The sequence below is a fragment of the Danio rerio genome, chromosome 16 (assembly GCF_052040795.2).
Source record: "Danio rerio strain M-AB ecotype USA chromosome 16, GRCz13ab, whole genome shotgun sequence".
In the NCBI taxonomy this organism is placed as follows: Eukaryota; Metazoa; Chordata; class Actinopteri; order Cypriniformes; family Danionidae; genus Danio; species Danio rerio.
The window spans coordinates 31,269,165-31,294,797 of record NC_141036.1 but is presented as its reverse complement, the minus strand read 5'-3'; the positions used below and the strand labels follow the sequence as shown (position 1 = coordinate 31,294,797).

Here is a 25,633-nt window from a genome sequence, read left to right as displayed (position 1 = left end):
AGTAACTGGTTTAAGTCTGTTAAAACCATTTCAGTGTTGAAATCAAATTTAATTAAAAATAATAATTAATATAATTTTTTAAACAGTAAAGAACTTTAATGTTTTCAAAAGTTACCCAGGAAACCCACAACATCATAAGACATTAATATTAGGTTAGATTTAGGTTGCCAGCTTCTAAAAACAATGTTATTTTGACATCCAATCATGAAATTGACATGAAATTGCATAATTCAATGACATGAAATTACATAAATATTTTGTTGATTTATTCTTCATTTATTCTTCAGTTATGGCAACCAAAATCCAATGTCTGATAGATGTCATATTGGTAACGTCCACACAACTTCAAGCTGTAGAAAGTAGCCAAATTGCAATGTTTGTCCGACATTGGACATTGACGTCGGCCTGACATTGAGTTCTGACGTCAACTCAATTTTCATTTCCAAACAAAATCCAACGCCCCTATGTTGTTGGGATACAACGTCAATTTGATTTCATGTTGATGTCCTGTGCCTGCTGGGTAAATTCTACAAAAAAAAAAAAAAAACTTTACTTAGGAAATTTATTTTTCATATTGTTTTTCAGTATTATTGATAAACAAATAATACTGATAAACTATGCAAAACATTTTTAATCAATAAAATGATAGCTGCAAATTCAACCATATGAAACAATTCAAGATTTGAAAGGTATTTTGAAAATAACAATGTAAAAACATAAAAACAAATTTTAAAAAATTATCAGTCAGTAACTGGTTTGGGTCTGTTAAAACCACTTCAGTGTTGAAATCAAATTAAAGTCCCAAATATTATTTTATAAACAGTAAAGAAATGTTATATTTCCAAAAGTTACCCAGCAAACCCACAACATCATAAGACATTAACAATAGGTTAGATTTAGGTTGCCAGCTTCTAAGGACAGTGTTATTTTAGCATCCAATAATGACGTGAAATGATTTTAATATTTTGTTGACTTTAGGTTGTGTTGGAAAGTGACCAAAATTTTACATTGAACCAACATCTTAAATCAACAACACATTGACGTCAAATACTAACATTTATTTATCAGGTTTGGCAACCATATTGCAGTATATGATAGACATTATATTGGTAACGTCCACACAATGTCAAGCTGTAACATCATCCAACGTTGATATTTGGTTATTTTTAGGTTGCGTTGGAAAGTAACCAGAATGCAACGTCTGTCCAATATTGGACATTGACATTGACTTGACCTTAGGTTCTGACGTCAACTCAATTCTCATTTCCAAACAAAAATCAAAATGCAGTTTCACACAACATTGGGGTACAACGTCAATATGACGTCTTGTGGACGTCTTGTTCTTGCTGGGTAAAATCTAAAAAAACCATTAATTACTATTTTTTAAGAGGTTCGCTGTGATGTACTTATTAATAAATATTTACAGTAAATTTGTTATCTAATGATTTTTGAATATCCCTGACAATATATTTAAAAAAAAAAAAAAATATTATTGTTACAATTTCATTGGTAAAAATTACAGTAGAAAATGTATGAAAGTCATTATTTGCTAAGACAAAGATTAAGACATTACAGTTTAATGTTTTGATGCTTAAAATGCCCTTTTTATTTTCACTGTAGTGGAAATAAACTAGAGAACAGTTCAAATACTGAAATACTTTTAAAGTTCCAGAGGCCCACAATTTAAGAAATAACCAATTACATAAAGCAAAACACATTTCTTTTGCAAAGACTCCAAAAACGCTCTGCTGTCAGGACCTGTAAGTATTTGTGAAGTGCTTTATTGTGACACTGAATTAATCCTGCAGCATTACGAGTAAATCTGAGCTGACGTTAATTCACACTTTGTATAATAAAGAGACTAACTGCAATTCCATAATGACATAATTGCTGTAGCTTCAGTGCCTACCTGTTGAACTGAGGTTAGAGTAGGAGAAGCAAGGGGGTCTCGTGTCCTACAGCGCAGGGGCTCCAGATGAGGGGAGGAGCCACAGAATCCTGCTACTCACGCATGCTCTCTGTAACACACAAAAAACATACAGCTGTTAGAGGGATTACATTGTGTAATAGTACTTCGACAATAATAGTGTTTATTGATTTTAATAATGATGAGACACTATATTTAGCTACCATAAGATTATTACTTCACCCAATAATGTTTTCGAACATTGATGAATCTGCAAGATCTAACAATGAATATTGCACTATTCAAGTGTTGAGTAAATAACATTCAAAATGATATATTAATAAAAAAATTTTCCAAGAACAGTTGTTTTGAGGTAAAAAGTGATTTATTTAATAGAAAAAAAATATTAGTGAGCATTATTTCCCTGTACTGGGTTGCAGCTGAGAGGGCAACTGCTGGGTAAAACATGATAAGTTGGCGGTTCATTTCTCTGTGGCGACCCCTGATAAATAAAGGGACTAAGCCGAAGGAAAATGAATGAATGAATGAATGAACATTAACATTAAAATACATGTACTTCTCACAATTAAAAGTGCACCTAGCACAGGTATGATACTGTAAATATACAGTATATAGTAAACAATTCTTTAATACCATCCAAAAACTATACACTTGATCTGTAAGTTTAGCCCATAATTAAAAAAATACCACATTGTGCATGCAATCCCACATGAATTTAAACCTTTTGTTAATGTTGAAATTAAAGAAAAGCCATCTTTATTCAAATTCACATCAACTGGCAAGTTTTACACAGACCTTTTGATATGATCAGACAGATTTCCCTTTCAGACAGATTTTGATAAGCGATAGCTCTTAATATTCGGAAGCTGAATATTTACCAAATAATTGACCTGTAAATACAAATATCAATCCATCACTCACTATCCTTCGGCTTAGTGTCTGATTTATCAGGGGTCGTCACAGCGGATTGAACAGCCATTTATTCTGATATACATGTTATGCCGCCTAAATACAAATCTTAATTATAATATTACTAAAATGATGACCAAAAAAAAAAAAACATACACAAATACAATGCACAACCAATTGAACTATTTTAAACCCTTAATATGGCACCATCATTCATTTTCCCCAAAATTCCCCATTTAGAAATGTGCCAAATTAAGGATTTTGTAGTCTTTTTTAACAAGCTAATTTCCATGTTGCTTTAAAATGTTATGATAATGTTATAATAAAATCTATAATAATTTTTGCAGCCGATGCCGAGTACCGATTCCTTGATATGGTGATAGGCTGGTACAGAGTACAGATTCTGATGCTTTAAGCTTTATAATGCATAAAGCACATTTTCTCTCCAAGTATGAGACTTAAGTGGAGATTCTCCTTACCTAAGAGAATAAATAAAGGTTACTGCATATAATCCCTTAAACATGTCTCCTTTAACCGTTTAGGTGTGAACATGTCATGGTCAGAAGTAGCTTTACGGAACATAACAGACAGCACATAAGAAAAAATTATAAGAAAATTTATTAACAATGCAATTTGGAAAAATTGCAAATGATGAAAGAAGATTTTAACATCGCAATCAAGAAAAAGTTTGGAGTGCAAATTTGATGCCTAATAAGTTAAAATGCACACCAATAAATCAATTACTTACTTACTAAAAGGAAATAGGCTTATAAAACTATTGTTTATTGCAATAAGTAAATTACGTTATGTTATTACAAGTTATGTTATGAAATATTCATGTTAACAAATATAATTTTTAAGTTTTTTTTTTTATTTATCTATCTAATATTTCCAGCCAGGTTTAAGTTAACTTAGAATATTGTCAAACTCTCAGTTCTTTATGTAAAAAGGCAGAAATACATGCAGTAGCTGCTTTATGTATAACCCAGGTGCTCACGTGCATCTTCCTCTTCTTGCAAACACAAAAACACTTGCAATTGCCTCATGAGATCGGCCAGATTGGCGAGTACCAATCGAACCAATGAAATGTGATTAGCGGCCGATACCGATCTCCGGCCGATTAATCAGAGCATCCCTAGTTGACACTACAGTTTCCATAGTTCCGTTTTTTTTTTTTTTTTTTTGTCTATTTTAAATATACTGTTTAAAAGATTTCTTTGTATTTTTGGGGTTTAGGGTTTTTATAAATTATGCTCATACTTTACAATGAGGTTTGGTTGTTTTTTGCTAATGTATTTAGTAACATGAACTAATGATGAACAATACTTGTAAAGCATTTTTTAATCATGGTTCATTCATTAACACATTATTAAAATACAAAAATTTATGTTTGTTATCATTAGTTTATTCAATGAATTAACATGAACTAACGAACAACAGTATATTAACAGTAAGTTTTCACCAAAATACAGAAACCGTTTCTGGGTTTTTTTGGGTAAGCAAGTATTTTACGGTACTTAATACTCCAAAATATATCTGTCCATGTTTTCAAACTATTCAATTTGATTCACCAAAGTCACACAAGTGGCAATTTCACATCTGTCACATCCATAACGGAGAGATGTCACATCCATAACAACACTTTTTCCTCATAAATGTGAAAATATAAAATACAATAAAATCTATCGTGTTTTATATTGTGTTTTATAGCGAGTTCTTATCCTTTTGATTATCATTGTTTCTTTTGGGTTATGCAGTTTAATTTACAGAATTTCTACAAAGTATGCTGTTTACTGCAAACTCGCTGACATTTTTTGTCATATATCCATAATGTATGTTTATTTTCCTCATTTAAAGTACAAAACATGTTTACAGATTGCTATTTTTCTGGTATCTTAACTCTGTGGTGAGTTGTTGTGGAAAATATAAACAAAGTTTCAATATAATGTTAACATATGCTTTCTATGAGAATTTATGGTTTGAGTTTTTACTGCAAATGTCACATCTATAACGGTGGAATTGCACAAATACATTAACTCACATTCACTAATACAACCTTATTGTAAAGTTTTACCCAAATTACATTATAAACCTTAGATACCAACATGACTTATAAATGTTTCTCTCTCTCTCTCTCTCTCTCTCTCTCTCTCTCTCTCTCTCTCTCAAACATATTCTGAAAAGTACAGTAATCCCTAATACAGTCTGTATGTTTATGCCTGTAAACATGTCATCTAAAAACTAATCTCTAAAAATCCTCATTCATCAGATTTTCCCTTCAAAAAGTGCACAATTTCCTTTTAAAAGGGTTTCAAGAGAAACACACGAGAATGACCACTGCGACCAGTGATTAAAGCTGCAGACTTGTGGGAAATCAGAAATGGCTCTATAAAAAAGAAGCGGCCACACGCAGTGTGTAAATCTATAAACCCGAAGAGAGAAGTCATGATCAGAAACGACTGCGAGATTATTTCCGACAGCCTCTCCTCCTCCAACTTAGTGCTCTTTCCAGCCTAATATATTCTTTCTTTGCCTTTCCTTCATTACCTCCTTCTCCTGCATATCAACTCAAGTGTGGAGATGATGGAGTCAGAATCGCTTATTCCAGGTTATTCTCCGACATGCGTACCACATCCTGAGCCCAGATGAATAAAAGATCAGCATGCAGCTCAACATCTCTATCAGACGGAGATTGACACTCACACACACGCACACCGAGCAGCGGTGGGGTTTTGAGTGAGGTGGAGGTCGCTGAGCAGCTCTGTTTCATCAAAAAACACTTCTCTAATCTCTTCACACACTGTACAGGCCTTTCCACAGTCCACCGCACAACACACACACTTTTACACAAACCGCTTCTAAAGCCAGAGACAGTGTTTGTTAGACGAACTTCCCCAAAAGCTGATTGTGTTTCTGAGGTGTGTGACACTGCTAGTGCTAGAGCCTTTCCCAGGAACCATAGCAACAGCTGCTAGGTGAACAAAAGCCCAATTAAAGACTCTCATCTACTGTGGGCAGGTCAGCGCAGCAACAAACAACCCTGCATATCCTTCACAAAAAAATAATACATACACAGTTGTATTTTATTGCAGACATTTTGTAGCATTTTATTTTTAGTCCACTTGTTAGTAAGTGTTTCTTGCTTTTGGCTTGATTTACATTCTGCTTGAATACATGGTGTGTAAAAGCAATAGATATTTGTTTTGTATTATATGGTGACTGCTACATGTTGATTACTGTTTATTAGTAATAGTCGTGTTTTTTTTCTTCATTAGTCCATTAGTGTTCTTGTTTAATATATTGTACATGTAAGACTAAAATTACAGGTTTTACTGTATTTCAAAGAAAACACACTGACCACACATGGTGTCAAAACGGCATTGTTGAATAAACACAGATAATTCACATTGGTGCATAAATGACATTGATTAAATCAGAATGAGTGCTTTTTATTGTTGCGATTAATTGTGGAAACCTTTATAACAATATAATATGAACTACTAATTAGCTGCTTATCAATAGATAGGAAGGTAGTTGGGTTTAGATATTATGTAAAATTAGGGATTTAGAGTTAGATGATGCACATTTGTGTACTTTATTAGGACTCATAAACAGCCAATATTTTAATTAGGGCTGCACAATATATGGCGATAACAATACATGCAATATACATATTGCACAGAGGTGCAATACATCACTATATATATCTGGCCTGGTTTTAAATTATTTGTAGCGTCTGAATGTTTAAATGATTACTTTATATGACAAGTTTATATGAAAGTATATTCGATAAGACAAATATCCATTCTTACCTGTTTATTTTTGTATGATCATTGCATAATTTCTTTATGCAGCAGTTCTGTCTGGTTCTCGAATGTGATTGGCTGATAGCTGTGCGATATTCTGCAATAACAGCACTCGTAAAGCCTCCTCACCCTTCTTTATTACTCCGCCCACATAGAGTGAAAGCTGCTGTTGGATAACAGTGTACATTTGAGGCTTTTTTAGGCAAGAATGTAGTTGTTTAGATAGCAACTATGCCGTTCATTTATAAGGACAGTGCCTACTTTAAATATTTATTATTTCAGCGATAAAACAATCAGTCAGACAACAGTCTGTATCTATAGGCCTGTCATACTGAGCAGTGCAAAGACGGTTGAAGTTCTGCTCTAAGATGGCAGCAGAGGCCGCATAATAAGCCCTTAGACGGAAAAAAAACTCAGCGTAATTCTAAACTACAGCTGATCAAATCATTATAAAAAAGGTAAATGACTTTCTAAGTCAATCTCTCTTTTGTATGTTGTAGTGCTGTACTTATACCATAGTCTGGTGGTAGTGTTTGCTTATAGTGTTTGCTTTGCTTTGGGGTTTTTTTGGGGGTTAATTATTGTGATCTCCTGATTGCAACAGAGAAATACTGGGAAATGTCTCTAGACTGGTGTCATTTCATGCCGTTCAGACTTATAAACTTAAAATGTGAGCAAAATTATCTTTTTGTCATCACTTTAGATATTACATACAATCATTCAAGTACTAGCTCCTAAGTCACATTTGTCACATCAGCAACGGTTTCTGCTGTTTTGACGCCAGCTGTAGATGTTAATGAATGGCGGAAGAAAGTAGTTCCTCATACAAAACTATTTTTACACTCTCCGTGTTTGATTTTCTTTTTTATACACACAATAATGATCTCGGACTGTTGTATAAAAACCATATCACAGTCATAGCAGAGCACCTATGGCCTCATGTCAACGTATGCCTCCCACCAGTGCCCATATAGTCATATTGTGCTGCGACTTGTTTGGTATTGCTATTTTAAAAGCTCAGAAAATAGCATTTCTCAGGGAAATGTTATATCACAAGAACTATCACTTCAGCTAATAAATATCTCAACAGCAATATCGCATATTTTTTTTGAATCATGCAGCCCTAATCTTAAGACATGTTCATACAGATTCAGGGGGACTAAATGTTTTGAACAATTTACATTGGGAAGGATGATAAAGCAGAATAGGTAACACATTGCAATAAAGAATCAAAATCAACATTTAGAAATAGCCATAATCCTAATCATGTTAAAGTTAAATGAAATATAAAGATTATGACTTTTTATTGGTCATTAACTAAGAAATTAACATCATAAAATAATGTTAATTATGTATATTAATACTTATTACATTGACTTTACTAAAATTTAAATATTAACAAATGGAACCTGACTGTACAGTTAACAAATAAAAGGTCTATAAATAGTCACTGAATTTTTAATATCACAGGCTAGATCATAGGCTTGGGCGGTAATACGGTTATATGGTATACTGTGGGATCTAAAAATAGCAACGGTGTCAGTTTCAATACCGTTAAACCGTCATAAAAAACAATGCACTTAAATAGGGGACAAGTATTAAATATTGAATTATTATTATAAATTATTATTTATTTAATGCCTACAAATGCGTATGTGTGATTGTCATCACAGGACAGTGTGGAGGGGAGAAAGGGAGAGAGAGACCGCGCACCAATTTACCTGCAGTTTGGCAGTATTTCCGGTTTTGAACCGAACGTGAAGGGAGACATGGTAAATACGAAGTAGAGGTCTGCATTCCCGCTGCTGTACCAGATTTCCGACCAGATTTCTTGCGGTGCGGGAATAAATTTCAGAATAATCTGCGAGAGCTGTCAGTAACTCTGGTGTAATTTGTAAGGGAGCGGTCTAGCAATATCACTCCCGAGCAAGCGAGCATGCGCGTATTGGCGTGGATTCTGTGTATGTGTATGTGTTTGTGTGTGTGTGTGTGTGTGTGTGTGTGTGTGTGGGAATGAGAGAGAATGAGAGAGAAAGGGAGAGAAAGAGAGAAAGAGAGAGTGTAGTGCTGAGCGTCGCTTGTTGCTGGCTCTCTCTCTTCTACAATGAACAAGACAAATAGGTGACCGCAAACCTAAGATCGCATATACGGTATTCCGTTTCGGAATGGTTTAGGCACAAGCCAACAGTTTGGTGATGCTGTCTGAGCCATACGTCATCATTTTTTTAAATGCACGGTAATACCAGATACTGGGGTAAAATAGGGAGGATGTTTGACAGTATCAAAATTTAGATACTGCCCAAGCCTAATAGATCAACATGTGAAAATGTCAATGCTTGAAAATAAATGATCTACTGTAATCTGAATATTGCTAAAAGGCACTCTAAAAGTTTAAATAATAAATATGTACGGTAATAAACTACGTCCCTGTACTTTGAAGCGCCCACAGTATTAACCATTGTGCATACTCATAATCACAATACACTGAATTATTAAACACATGCATGTCTATTGAAATGACCTCTGTCATGCCAAATTGCCATACAGTATATTTTAAATGAACCACACTGTTAAATGCTGACCTCTTATTTAAATAAGATGATAATAACCATCACATGCTCTGAATAAATTGTGTTTGCATCTTAATTTCCATAAACGGTCTAGAAATAGAGAACTGGGACAGAGTTCCGTTTTGTGAGCACATCTATTTAAGAGATTGAGTACTTTTATTTTAAAAGAGCAAAGAAAATCATGCTTTCATTTAGAGAATGTCCTTCTAAACTTTTTACAAAATCAAAAGGAATATATGTGGGGCATTAGTGATAAAGCTAACATTACTGACTGCTTCCATTAGGAGCATTCATTTTTTTCTGACCTTGTTCAGCCTCTACAAACATTTGTAGATCTCTATCTCCAGTGAATCACTAACAGAAGGAAATACTGTAAATTCAGAATACTGTAAGCACCTGTAGTAAAAGTAAGAGCAGAAATGAGCAGAAATGAGCAGCCACAAAACCACACACGTTAAAACAGGTCACCTCTCTGCATGTGTTTTTCGGCAGATAAAAAAAAAAGTCTCGATCACACAGAATGTCTACCCTTATTGTCAGAATCCATTTGCATTAACTCGTAAACACACATACAATATAAATTGTATTTACATACACTGAATAAGAAGGCACATAACTATTTAAAAAAAAAGGCATGTTAATGTGATTAAACTTTTTCTTTTAGGTAAGTTAGGATTATCAAATTTGTTTATGTTATGCTTAATAGCAGAATAATAAGAAAGATATTTTTTGAGAAATTGTTAGAACTCTTCTTAAAAGTCAAGTTTACATACAATAAGATTATTATGCCTCTGAAAAAGCTCAGATGATGATGTCAAGGTTTTGGAAGTTTCTGATTGGCTAATTGACAACATTTGAGCTAATTGGAGGCACAACTGTAGAATAGTATTTAAGGAAAATCCTTAAACACACTGCTTCCTTGTGTGACAACATGGGAAAATCAACAAGCCAGAATCAACAAAAAAAGCCATATTATACAATTTGTGAAATTACACTGGGAAAGAGAATAATGTCCTGTGGTCTGATGGAACTAAAATTGAACTGTTTGGCCATACTGACCAGTATTACATTTAGAGGACAAGGGGGAAGCTTACAAGCCTAGGAACACCATCCTAACTGTGAAGTATGGGGCCGGCAGCATCATCTTGTGGGGCTGTTTTGCTGCAGGAGGGACTGGTCCTCTTCACCGAATAGATGGCATCATGAAGAAAGAACATTATGTAGAAATAGTGAAGCAACATCTCAAGACATCAGCCAGGAAATTAAAACTTGGCCACAAATGGGTCTTCCAAACAGACCATGACCCTAAGCATACTGCCAAATTAGTTAAAATGTGCTTTAACAACAGAGTGAATGTTTTGGAGTGGCCATCACAAAGCCCTGATCTCAATCCTATAGAACATGTGTGGGCAGGGTTGAAAAAGCTTGTGCGAGCAAGACAGCCAACAAATCTGACTCAGTTACACCAATTCTGTAAAGAGGAATGGGCCAAAATTCCTTCAAACTATTGTGAAAAGCGTGTGGAAGGATACCTAAAAACAAAGTTATACAGTTTAAAAGCAAGGCCAAAAAAAATCAAGGAAATGTATGTAAACTTTTGACTGAAAAAATTCTCTAATTATTATGTCATTTGGCAAATGTAAATCATTAAGGTAATACAAACAGACCAAAAATAGTAAACGTTTAGTATGATTTACTATCAGACATTTTTAAAAATGGTTGTTTCTTTTTTTTTTAGTGAATGTAAACAAATGCAGTTGTTCTTCCAATTAACAATTTATGAGGCTCAGATCTGCATTCCTCAGGAGAGCTGGCTGATTCGCTGTCCTATTAACACACATAATCACACCCAGTGAAAACTTTATTACTTGGATTCAGCAATGACTCATTCTTTTGATCAAAAGTGAGAGGAAATGTATTCATTTTCAAATATTCATCTTTCTGTTCATCTAAAAAACTATGTAAAAGTTTATGTTTCCATAAAACTCAAAATTTAACTTGGTCTATGCTAGTAAAATGGCAAATTATTTATGTGGAATGTTTTTTTTTTTTGTTTATTTGTTTGTTTGTTTTGTTTAAATTAATTAATTAATGTTGTGTTTATGTTCTAAAACAGAGAGGCCCAATCTAGGGCCCACGGGCCAAAGTTGGCCCACAGTAACCTTTGATTTGGCCCGCCATCCCATCTGAGTAGAAAGGGTGGATGATGGACACTGTTTATAGAGATTTTTTCAAATCTAATGTAATCTGTAGTTTGTTTGTTTTATTGTTAAAAGCTAATTAAAATTAAATGTTTCAATTAAAAATTGTAAATGAATCCGATTTAGTTTAAATGTACAAACCTGATGGATAGAGGACAATGCAGAGAGATTGGTAAGCAAATCAAAACAAAAGCAGATTCTATTTGACTAGTTTACTCAACATTGAACTCCACTGTTATGTTCTTTTATTGCATTAAGTTATCATTTTAAAATGTTATTTATTTATAAATAATATTAAATAAATTAGGAAAATACCCATGGCAACTTTGATGTAACATAGTTTGGTGTATTTTCCTTCGGCCCACAGATCATAACTATATTGTTTTTTGTCCCTTCGTACAAAGAAGTTTAGGCACCCTGGTTCTACAGACATTGTGATCAACATTAATTCAACTTGTGAAATAAACTGAAGTTAAATAATAAATTTGTCAATATAAAATCGTTTGTGTCAGTATGTCTCCCTTTTTAAAAATCAAAAGGGAATTTATATGGTGCATAAGTGCATTAAACACTAACATAACTGCTTACATTAGCTTACATTAGCTTTGTTATGAAGCTTACATTAACTTCATTTCATATAATAAATACTAAAACTCACAATTCCAGAGTTAAAAGAATAGACCAATATAATGAATAAAACAGCTTCGTATGAATGTTTACTTAACAAATTACATAATACGGACAAAGCAGAACTCCCTGTATGTATCCCAGTGTGGGAAGACCATTGGTTTTGCAGACATTTGACTTTAATAATATGAAATGCTTATTGGAATAAGAAAAACACGATAAAATACTCACAATATTGTGTTGCTACTATATTTTTGAGAAAATAATTAATATATGCATGCATATATGGTAACATTATACGGTAATAAAGTACAGTGATCAATTATAAACAGTAAGATACAATAATAACTTATAAAACAGTTTATAAATATTATTTATAACCATTAATTTTCTTTTTGGCTTAGATCCTTTATTAATCAGAGGTTGCAACAGCGGAATGAACCGCCAACTTATCCAGCATACGTTTTACGCAGCTGATGCCCTTCCAGCCACAACCCATAGCAAGGAAACATCTCTACACACTCATTTACACACAAACACTACAGACAATTTAGCTTACCCAATTAACCTAAAGCACATGTCTTTGGAATTGTGGGGGAAACCAGAGCACCCGGAGGAAACCCACACAAACATGTGGAGGACATGCAAACTCCACACAGAAATGCCAACTGATCCAGCCGAGGCTCGAGCCAGTGACCTTCTTACTGTGAGTTGATTGTGCTACCCACTGTACCACCATGATGCCAAACTATTCTAAAAATAAATATTAAATATAGTTGATTTATAATTACTACATTGTAGTTTAAAAGTAATCGGATCTTCATTAACTGACACTATAACATGCAATTTACTATTGTTTCCACAAAATTGTAAACATAAGCAAAGTTAGCACTATGTTCTCATGAGTATTTGTATGTCATTTACTTAAAGCATGGTAAAACCACATGCATATTTACCTATATTTGCATAGACGAAAACGTTGCATAGAAGCAAAATCAACAGAAATACAAACGCTTACAAATTCTTATTTAAACTATAAAGAGAATATCTAATTGGCAAATAACTTGGTAGCATCTCAGACAGTCCATTTAGATAAGTAGGCATGGTCCAACCGATCTTCTAAAGGTCAAACCAGTAATACATTTTGTCTCCGTGTATCAATCCTTCGTTGTTTAAGTTTCTTTCTTTTATTGAACACAAAAGCTATATTGAAGAATGTAGGAAAGCAGTAGCCATTGATTCCTGTAGTACTTTTATTACTACTATAGAAGTCAAGGGGTCCTGGTTTCCAACATTCTTTAAAATACCTTGTTTTGTGCTCAACAGAAGAAACCAATGCATAAAAGGACCACTGAGTAAGTAAATGGCAAGCAATTGACAAGCAATTGTCATTTTGGTGGTGAACTATCCCCTTAACGCCACAGCCTACCATATCGCTTTATGACCAGTGTCTCCATCTTGAGATGGCTATTTCCAAAAGAATAACGGTCCACATCACAAAGTTCAAATTTTCTCAAACTGCCTTCTTGAACTGAGAAAATGAGTCCGCCGTCCACAAACTGCCTCTACAGTCACCAGATATCAATCCATTTGCTGTAACAAGAGATTGTAATAATACTGTAGATGTGCAGGCAACAAATATTTCTAATAATGTATAAATTGGCCATTTAAATCTACGAGTCAATGGAATGTCTGCAATAGTATTTTCACAATGTTTTTCTAGAGCCGATGTCAGCGGAGCTATTCAGTGATTAATCTGCTCAATAGCTTTGAAAATTATGCGACGTGATATTTTCTAATGAATTGCTGCTTGGAAGAATATAAATTACTCTGCTCTGTCAATATACCTTCTATGAATGCCAAAGTAAACAAAGAGGACAAAATCATAATATTTCTGGCCAGCATTTTTTTTTTCCATTATCTCTCTTATTGACACATCATCATATGTTCAGGTTTGACGCCATCAGGGCAGCGTGACAGGAAACAGCCTCCGTTCCACTGCACAGCCTGACACCAACTTCCTGCTAATAGTTCCCATCATCATCCCAAACCATAAGGAAATGCCACACAATTCAGGAAAGATGTTTTTTTTTTTTTGTTCACATGCACGCACACCTGAAAATATGTGCTTTCTCACTCAAAGCGATTCTTTCTTTATGAGATCAGAAACCACAGAGCTTTGCTGTCAGGAGTTTCAGAAAGGAAATGAAGCCAGACAGAATCACACAGTAAAGCGTCATTTACAATGACACCTGACGATCAATGTCCTACTGAACACACAAGCAGAAACTCTCACCGGCTGCAAAAGAAACATGTCAGGATAGCTTGGTCACATGCTAGTAAAATGGAAAAAAAATTTATATGGAATGGTTATTATTTTAAATGTTTTGTTTTAATTAACAAATTAATTTTTTGTGTGTTTATGTTCTAAACACCTCATCATCAACATTAATTCAGCTTGTGAAATAAATTTTGAAAAATTCATTTTGATGGTCCATTTGTTGAACTTAAGTTACACTGCATCTTCATGCTAACTAATTCTCATTAGATTATACCGTAAGTAGAATGTTAGGTTGGGGTTAGTGTAAGTTGACATGTACCTGCAAAGTTTCTTATAGTCACTTAAATGTCTGTTGAAGGAGCACCATCAACAGATTTTAAGCAGACAGTCTACTAATACTCAAATGGACCATCAAAATAAAGTGTTACCGGATAAAATTGAATATGTTAATTATTCATTTGGTATACCTACTCACACAAACACACTATGTCAGTGGGATTCTACAATGATGTTTCTTCTATGGAGACAAGGGCTGCACAATATATCATTTCAGCATCAATATTGCAATGTGCCCATCTGAAATAGTCACATCCCAAGAAATGCTATGTTAAGTCTGAATTATAGTTGACTAGGAGCCACAGTCACTGCTTAAGTTTAACCATAACAGAGTGAATTATTTTCATTTGCATGGGTTTTTAAGGCCTGTTACTGAACATTTCAAGAGAGTTTAAAACATTTGAGCACAAAAAAATGATGATGTTTGGAGTTGTAACAAAGATTTATTGTTTTAAATTATTTAAATGTTTTAATTTATAAAAAAATTTTGTCTTGTTTCTAGTCTAAAAATCTACATTTCAAATTGAAAATAAAATTATTTTACTCACCCCATTGGCAGATAAATTCAACGTATTCCTTCTGAAGGTGAAATCGAAATATTTTTACTTGATTAAGAAATTCCAGAAACAAGAATAAATTGTTGATTTCTGCAGCTGAATACTGTTAGACTCCCCCAGAAACCCATTAAATAGGGCTATTCAAACCATCGTGTGAAACTGTATTCATGTTGCAATATTTATCGAGGGAAAATAAAAAATATGACAATATCTAATTTTTGCAATATCGTGCAGCCCTAGTACAGACTATATATTCTGTTCCCCTACATCTAAACTCAACCCTACATTTTCACTTATTTTAAATACCTCATTCTGTGTCCCCACAAGTCCCCATTTGTGTATTTAGGGTTAAGACCCCACTGGGTTAAAATAACATCCACACACACACACACACACACACACACACACTTGTACAGTATACATGGTTTATAGGGACACTCCAAAAGTGTAATGTATTTTATACAGTTAAAAACTATTATTATACGGCATTACCCCACCATTAACACTAATCCCAACTAAAACCAAGCAAATTTGAATTTCAAAATACCCCGTTAGATATGATTTTTAAGCTTTTTTATTTGCAGGGACATGAGGTGTGTCTCTGTAATCCACCTTAATAGAGTATATCTAAAGCCCGGGTCAGATAACACATTTTTTATTGTCAGTTACAAAATGATCATGATCAGTCATCTCGTGACTCCTTCGACGAGTGTTGCTATAACAATGTTTCTTATCTCGATTTAAATTTTTTAAATCTTATTTCAATCTCAATAAACACTGATGCTTGCTGACAATTAAGAGTTACATTATTTAAGGGCATTCGTTACAACATGGATAGGATGAAACTTATGATTCCTTTTTAATATTAATATCTTTACTTTTTAGTAAATAGGTATTTACAACACCTGCCAGTGTTGCTTATTAAACACTCCATACCCTGAACTTGCCGCGAGGGAGAGGAAGAAAATGAAAGCACATCAGCATCAAGGAATAATCTGATGCTCAAGAAATAATCTTTAAAATAATGATATATTTAAAAATGAGCAAATATATGACAGAGGTTTGTGATACAACAATTACAGTAAAGCAATTGTACAGTAAATCCTTATTTTCCACAGAGCGAAAACAAATCATCCACCCCTATAGTAACAGTTGTGGACTGGCACAGACAAAAATATAATTTGTATATATATATATATATATATTTTTTTTTTTTTCTTTGTATATTTTTAAAACGAATTTTGTTTTGTGTAATTTGTATATTAATTTTAATGTATCTTTTGTTGGTCAGTTATCTATACACAAGAATAATGAATAACATTTGGGGTGAAGCATTTCAAAACAAGTCCGCTATATCTGACCAGGGCTTAAGTCATACCCATGTCATTATACAACTTTGTGTCAAACCACATAAACCTAGACACACCACACAAGTCAAGTGATCAAATATATAATTTATTACTTTATTAATATCATTCCATACAAACAAATCAATTAATATTAATTAATTAAACAAAAATGTATAAAACTATACAAATAATTTACCCAAAGCTTTCAAGTTTGCCATAATATGCCAAAATTACATAAAAAAACGAATAAATGTGCTCCATATGAGAGGCAACCATCTAAATCTGAATCTTATTTTCAGTGAGTCATTATGTTTTTAAAACTGAATCTAAATTCAATCCATAGTTAAGAGCAAAATTATGGACTACTTTAAAAACATTTTTAATGTTGCATGTCTGTCCTTGATAAGTCCAGTCCTAGTCTAGCCTTATTATTGTAGACTCTTTTCTCATAATGCGCCAAGGTTTTTGAAAAACTTTTGGTACATTTTAAATGAATAATCTCTACTTTTACTTTGTTAGACTGAGCGTGTGACCTCAGGTTACTTTATTTGAATGTAAAACAGGCGCGCTTTCACAGGACAGGACTACTGAGGCATGAGCATTGGTCAATTCATAAATCAACCACTATTTAATTGAATTAGATTCAAAGATTAAACGACCCCAAAAAAATGTTCAAACTATAAAAACTATTCAATTATAATATTATTATTATATATTATTGATTTGTCAAAATGTAAATAAAAAAGCAACCAGCAAAAACTTGTAAAAATCTCATTTTGCATCCCAAAGTCAGTCAGTCAAACTGGGTTTAAACGACATGAAGGGGAGTAAATGATGACAACATCCTTTAATCTTCACACTAGCTCATTTCCCCCAACTGCACATCATAAAGGGCAAACTGACAGGATTTTGAAGCAAATCGCAGCCCACCTGTCAATGTGGAAAGTCATAAGTGCTGCTGCTGATCTGAGCGAGACTGAGGAATTTACGAGGGTTTTATGAAGCGTATGGACGCACATGGCGTGTAATACCAGCACTGTATAATGTGCTGGCACCCAGTCGAGTGTTACACGAAGCCTACTTAGTTTGCTTACATAAGATGCAGAAGTGTTACAGAGACCACAGTGTGGGGGGTTTCGTAGTAGAGCATGTGAAAGCATACACACCCCAGGGCCTTTACAACTATGAAGAGAGTTTGTGTATACTACAGCACTGGAACATTAGGTACGTCATTGAAGGCATCGAGGGAGCAAGAGTGACTCTGTCCATCTGGCTCTACACCACGCCTAAGAGAGCATGAGAAACGTCTGAGGCCTCAAAACGACACATACTCAACCAAAGACAGACTGCTGAAACATGCTAAGCATCTGTGTCCATGGGTGGAGAATCACTGTGTGTGTGTTTGTGTGTGTGTGAAACCCAGAGAAAACCAACAAAATGTTCCTCTTCATTATAATGCAAGGCATGCAAACCACAACCTCAACCAACGCAATAAAACTTGCACACAAAATCCATCATAAACTCTGCGACAAATCTCTTTCTTATTGCTATAAAGTTGGCAAATTTCAGAAGCATCACAAAAGGGCAACAGATAAAACACATTTTATCTTCCCTTCATTATTGATTGATATAAAGAGCCTCTATATTCACCTTAACAACTGCCTAAAGGTTGTTTTCAATCATGTGACACTGGTGAGGGCAGGAAGTAAAAAACTAAACAGGAGACATGGAGGAAAGTCCGTATTTTTGTGATTTATACCATATTTCAAAAGAGGATAAATAGAAAATAAGCACATACGTTGGGCATGATCCTTAAATCATGAAGAGGGCAGAGTTTTCTACTGAACTCAAATATATTTGCCTGTCATCGAAGGAGTAGATACTGTTTAAGCTATTCCGTTACATGAAAAAAGAAATACTATAGTGTTTGGAGACATTCGTTCATTCATATTCTTTTCGACTTAGTCCCTTTTTTAAATCACTGGTGGCCACAGCGGAATGAACCACCGTGTTTGAAGACATAATATAGATAATTGCTTAAAACAAACTGTCGTACTAACTATATTGTTGCTGGGGTACGACACAACTGTAGTAATAAACAAATTATTCAGCAGGTTTCAGTTCTTTCTGCTATAATTATACACCATCACAATACGCCACAGTTTACATAACGTTATGTATTACAGTTTATGCTACAGTATTCTTAAGTATTCATTAATAGAGAGTTGTACACATTACACACTTTAAATTGTGCTTCAAAAACATGTTATTATTAATTAATTATTAATTAGTAATTAATAACTGTAGGTTTTTTCCAATGTGGATATCTTCCAGACATCAATAACAGATGTAAGCATACAAAAGTGTGGATGCATAGTACAGTAAAAAACGTCTAGTTTTGTCACAAGGATTGCTTTTTTTTATGTTCAATAGATGAACTTACCAACAACAAACAGTCGCAGCTGCTGCATCTATAGGCGTTCACGTTACGATTGCTTATTCCACCAAAACGTTAAATATTTTGATTTTTTCAAAACAAGACGGACATTTCATTACAGCAATTACAAGGCAGGGTCCAATATTTATATTCTCCTGGATTTTGTGTAAGTGTGGCGGTGCTTGCATCTGATTTTTATATAACACATTAACATATTTATAGACATAGCTAGGCCTGTGTATAATCTTTATTGGTGCTGTCACATATGAATAATCGCATTCAAGAAAGTTTGTACACAAGGTTTAATTGAACGAATGTTTCTTACATGCCACTTTTTCTTGTTTTTTAGCCAGTTTCTTGAACTTTCCCCTCTTTATGAGCAAAATCTTTTGTAAGTCTATAAAAGCTGTTCGGCATTTCTTATTTTGGCCAATTTAAACAATTCTAAACAACATAAAAAAACATTTTGATGTTCTGAAAGCGATTCTTATGTAAAAGAATCAATTCATGCCCTCCATCTGAGTCTCTTCAATGACGTGATGTGAAAAAAACCTATAGCTAAAATTCACTTTTTTGTCATATCTTCCTATGGCCAACTAAATTAAAAAGGTTACTGTATATAAATGCTTTAGTAGCCATCAAAGCGCAACTCCTGTGTATTGTTTTATCCAGTGGATGTGGTAGACCAGATTATCTGATATTTCAGAGATGTTAGACTGACTTATTCATATAAAAACACTCAGACTGAAATTCAACAGTCAGTAACTTTTAATGTTTTCTGAAAGTCATTGCAAAGCTGAATTTTCAGCATTATTACTTCAGACTCAAGTTTCACAGCCTTTAGAATTCTAGTATGCTGATTTGGTGCTCAAAAGAAAAGTTACATTAATTGCAATAGTACTATTTTCTTAACAAAATATTTTGATTAATAGACAGTTAAAAAGAACAAAAATATTTAGTTGAAATATAAATGTTAACATTGAATTGCTTCAAAGGTTGGTCCTGTCGGTGCAATAGCCTAGTGGTTAGCGCGTCGACATATGGTGCAGTAGCATGTCAGGGCGTCCCGAGATCGAATCCTGGCTCAAGGACATTTCCCTACCCTAGCCCCTCTCTCTCTCTCCAACTTCGCTTCCTTTCTAATTACTGTCCTATCTAATAAAGGCAAAAAGGCCAAAAATAAAAATCTTTAAAAAAAAGGGTGGTCCAGAGAATATATTTTAAGGCTTGCTTGTGTTTATGAGGTGCAATGTGTGCTCATGCTTCATTTATCTAAGATTTAATAAATCTTACTTTGATTATATACAGCTACTCAGCTAACATGAAAACCCGAAAAACCCAACTTAAAAGGCTCTGATTGGTCAGCTAACAAGATGTGGAGGTTGACTCCATGTCTCCAGGAAGCGTCACGTCCCGTCACTAGCACGCGCTGTGTAAATACTGTCAGTCAGTGTAGCCATGTCAGTGTGAGCCTGAATTAGACATACAATGAAGAGGACACTCTAAAATAATAACAGACATGTGTCTTTTATATATATTCAGGTTATAAGCATGTGTAAGTAATATAAAATGTTCACATATCTTTTGCAAGTTTGTTATTTGAGATGTAGAACACACAGAAAGCGGCTACATAGAGACACTGCAGTGCTTCTGAAGTTGGCTCTTTACAAGGGTTTGACTTATACATTAGAATTTGTAGCTAAATTGTTAACTGTGCCAAAACAGCATTTCCCGTTGTTTACATGCTTGTTTACGTACTTACTACAACATACTGTTTACACTAGAAACTACCTGTAATAGATCAATTTTAACAAAACAAAATACTTACAGGTTGTTGCTCACAGTCCACAGATTTATCTATTATGGTTGGAGCTGCTCCTTCTTAGTGGAGTTTTTAGCCCAATCCAGCAATGAACTTGGAGAGATTCTGGAAGCTGTCCTTTGCCAAATGCTAGCTATATCTTATTTATAGTTCATAATTAAAATTAAATTGTAAGCACTTCTCTCTTTGTGTTGTGTCCTTTGGATGTCCAAATACAGAAACACAACAAGCTCTGTGGAAATAGCAGCATTTTGATGCCATTTTAGCTTTTTCTGCTATACGATTACAGTGCCTCTGGACACACCCCTTTGCTGCACAAGGTGTGTGTGCACGTGGTATATATTTGCATAACCTGAAGCATTTGTGATCTCACCAACTCGGACGTATTTTCTGTAGTCCCCAAACTTTGTTTGCTGTAGGCTTTACTAAGCTAACTCTGTAAAAGCCATTGTCTTCATTTGCATTGAAGTTTGAGCGTCTTACATATAGAGATATTATTTATGTTCACACAGCTACATTACACATCACCTAACGTTTAAAATATGATATCGCAGTGGACCACCCCTTTAAGCGTACATATGCCTGTGTGTGTATACATGTAGATAAAGAATTTATGTACTGGATGGATGGATGGATGGATGGATGGATGGATGGATGGATGGATGGATGGATGGATGGATGGATGGATGGATAGAGAATAAAGATAATATATAAATTTAATTTGATATATATATTATAGAATATTATATAAAATGTCAATAAATCTTCATCTATTCTCACAGCCTCTCCGTCAGCTCATGCATTCTTACATCTGCTCCTTTAAAAGACAACAGCCACATAGAAAACAGGATTAACGTATGAAAGAGGTTCATTGAGATTGGGTTTGGGATTATGACTGACATGCAGAAGGTCTGGAGGCAGATTAACTTTTAGACTCATCCAGCATATGAATTTCTTTGAATCAATTCATATATGCATTTTTGTGTATACAGTATTTTATATATATATATATATATATATATATATATATATATATATATATATATATATATATATATATATATGCGTGTATAGTAATAGCAATAGTAATATAGCAATAGTTTATTATCCAAACGATTCACTTTAAGATGTGTCACAGCTTTGCTATATAGAACTTATAAAAGTCTTATAGAACGCCTGCTGAATGAATGCACAGTGGAAAGAGACCAACGTGTCCTCACACAAGGGTCAAGTACAGACTATTGTATGACTGCCACATACAAGGTCAAGTACAACAAAAAGATTTAACAAGTGCAGGAGTTTTCAAGGCTACTTTCTAGTGTCACTGAGCCAAGTCAAGAGTATTAAGCAAATATATCTCTACTTTATTGTATACAGCAGATACAGTACGCTGATAGGACGCATGCAACAAGCTCCTTTTAAGTGAACAATTAGGGTATGTTTACATCACAATAGTTTACTAAAAATGGAAAAGTTTACTCTTTGTTCAGTTTAGTGTACAGACAACTTTGTTGTCAAGATGATTCCTGTTTATTGAAGTGTATTAGATTTATTCCTGTATTTATCGAGAACGAGAACATGAAAACATTATTCATTTTGTTCTGCTTTTGCAGTGTTTGCCGTTTAATGTTTCTCATAAGCAACAGAAATGTCAGCGATTATCAGTTAAGCTAATTGGTAGTGGCACAGAGCGAACTGAAGCCGGGCTTGAATGCAGTCGCTCTAATCACTCTGGATGAAAGCATCTGCCAAATGTAAATGTACTACACCAAGTTTAAAAACGCTTCATCATTGTTAGTCTGCAGGGCTTTTTCGCCTCTTTTATCGCCCACCAGGTAGACATACAACAGAAGTAACATTAAAAGCAGCCTGATTTGAGCCGCATACTGTGAAAGATAAGTTACACCCTGATGTACTTATAGAGCTTAGTTCACTTAAATAAAACTTGCATGGAATCGCTGCTTTAAATTTTTGGGGAAGCTACAACCTGCTGCGCTACAGTCACTTTTACAACCACTGTGAATTTAATTACAGAAGACGAAAACTTTAACTAGAAACGGACGGAAATGACTGCTGTCGTATTATTAAATGGAAACAAAGATGTTGTTATGACATAAGATACAAATCATGTTTTACAGTAATAACCATGGCGCTTCTTTAGAAGACACATGATAGCAATATACTACATGAAGACTCATAATCCATCAAGAGCGTTTGCCCCAGTGTAGGCGTACATGTGTTCAGTTGTGGTTAGTGAAATGTGAGTCTCCTCACTGGGCCCGCAGTGATCTCAGCCGTATTACAGCCAACACCCCACCCAAACCCCAATACGCACACATTTCAACCTTTTTATCTCCTTCTCTGACCCACTTTCTGCCTCTTTTTGGTAGAATATTTCATCATAAGATTGGCAGAATGAAAGTGTTACAAAAAAGCAAGCAGCTGAGCGTGAGAGAAATACTTATGTAAATTTGTTGTGTGTGCTATATAAGATCATGCACAGCTCCATCTCTTTCAGTGTTTTTTTTTTTTGAGTCTTCAGTTTTGTTTTCTTTTCTTGTTTAGGCAGGACTCCCCTCCTCCATCTTAAAGGGAAAGTTCAATAAAAAGTAAAAACTCTTGCCATTTAGTCACCCTTGACTTGTTCCAAACAAGTTTGAGTTATTTATATTACGTTGTTGAACACAAGAGAAGATATTTTAAAGCATGCTGGAAATCTGCAACCGTTCACATAATAGGATTTTTTGGGGGTGAACTATCCCTTTAACACAACTCCAGTTGTAAAATTTAAGGGGAAAAAGGAAAACGAAACAGAGAAGAGAGCTTCCAGACGTGTCCGGGGTGGCCAAACAAGCTCATACAAGACCCACGGGGCATCAGAAACAGCAGTTTGAGGTTCTGACAGACTGCCCGAAACTCTGTGCCTGCAAGAAAATGCTAAGTGATGAAAAAGAAGAGTGTTTTTGTCAGTTTATAAGCAAGATTGACTGCTTTCATACATTTAACTACCAATCTGTCTTTTTTATAGCCTGTCTTCGTGTTTCCTTTTTAGGGATTTTGCAGCTGAACAGGGATGAGACTTTTCACTTCCAACTCACAGACATAAACCATCAGGAATGTTCTCTGAGAGAGCATGTGGTCGAGGACGGAGAGGGGGGGGGAGGGCTGTGTGGTTAACTTATTTCAAAATATTCAATGAAATAGATATTTTAATTTTTTGTTTAAATAATTCAAAATGAGTGTTAGGAAATTTTGTACTGATCAAAAATGACATGAATTTTTTATAAATGAAAATTTTCATTTTACACATAGCATATTTTATGTATACGCCACCCTTTAAATCTCAGGCAGTATGATCAATAAGATTTTTAAATAATGTTTTATTTAGAAGGAACACACGAAATTGCTCAAAAGTGCTTTTGAGCAATTCAAAAGTAGCTACAAACATTTCTTTCCGAACTTTCTATTCATCAAAGTACCTTGAAAAATTTATATTAAATCTTCTAGAAATAAAAATAAAAAAGCAAATAAGAATCTAACATATATAGAAAGAAATGTTTCTGGAGTGGCAAATTAGCATTTTATTATGGCTGGGTGATAAATCCAATTTTAGTCAAAATTTTCCAGGTCATTTTTTTCAAATATGGGCAGGAAATAGCGCGCATAGATGACAGTAATTTGGTTTTGATGTGAGTTTCGAAGTGAGAGTGGCTCGTTTCTTCCGCATCAGTGAGTTCTAGCTCACACTCGCACGAATAAGTTGGTTTCTTTATGAGTTGCTGCACAAATGTCACGGTAACTTACTAAAAACCAGAATGGGAATTGGTTCGAAATAGATTCGATTTTGAGATTGATTCAGTCTGTCATGATGTGATTCTTGGTGCATCAAATTGTCACTTGACTGCATAAATGGATGTATTTTATTTTAGGATATGGGCTAGTCAGGGGGGTTTTTTTCTTACCGCATGTGAAGTCACATGACCCTGCTCTGTTTGTTACTATTATGTTACTTTGCACTACATTGACGATTGACAAAGGTGCACCAGAGATGACTTGAGGCATACTTTCCAATTATTTAGTTATACATTTATATTCATTCATTCATTCATTTTCTTTTCGGCTTAGTCCCTTTATTAATCTGGGGTTGCCACAGTGGAATGAACCGCCAACTTATCCAGCATATGTTTTACGCAGCGGATGCCCTTCCAGCTGCAACCCAGTACTGGTAAACATTCATACACACTCTATCACACACACACACTACAGCCAATTTAGTTTATTCAATTCATCTACAGCACAGGTCTTAGGACTGTGGGGGAAACCAGAGCACCCGGAGGAAACCCACACAGAAATGGAGAGAACATGCAAACTCCACACAGAAATACTAACTGACCCAGCTGGGAGTCGAACAAGTGACCTTCTTGCTGTGAGGTGACAGTGCTAATGACTGAGTCACCGTGTCATGGCAAAGCTTGGACCAGACATGTACTTTTAGGACCATTTGGTGGTCAACAAACACACTGGAATCTCAGCAACTTGCCTCACAGACATAAGAAGTATATCCACATAAAGCTTGAAGTCTCTACTTTTAATTGAACCAACTACACTTGAAAACAATTTTTTTTTTGGTTTTGTAATCTGTATTAAACGAACATGAGGTAAAGTCTGTCCTGTCAAACACACATCACATGACAGCAACTACTCAAACACACAAACCTGTAAACAAAGAGTCGCTGTCATTTCTGGAGGAGATTCACTATCAAGACCAAAGTTGTTGAGTACTCCAGAGGAGCAGCACGATCAGATGATCA

General features: G+C 34.5%; 1 protein-coding gene across 4 annotated transcripts in view; it reads right to left on the bottom strand.

Moving 5' to 3' along the window:
- galnt1 (UDP-N-acetyl-alpha-D-galactosamine:polypeptide N-acetylgalactosaminyltransferase 1) overlaps positions 1–25,633 on the bottom strand; it is a 230,205-nt gene that overhangs the window by 156,262 nt on the left and 48,310 nt on the right. For all 4 annotated transcript variants that reach the window (XR_015511496.1, XR_015511495.1, XM_087287129.1 and 1 more), the window contains one exon: positions 1,910–2,018. The gene's annotated coding sequence lies outside the window, so the exon portion shown is untranslated. The remainder of the gene's footprint in view (positions 1–1,909; positions 2,019–25,633) is intronic.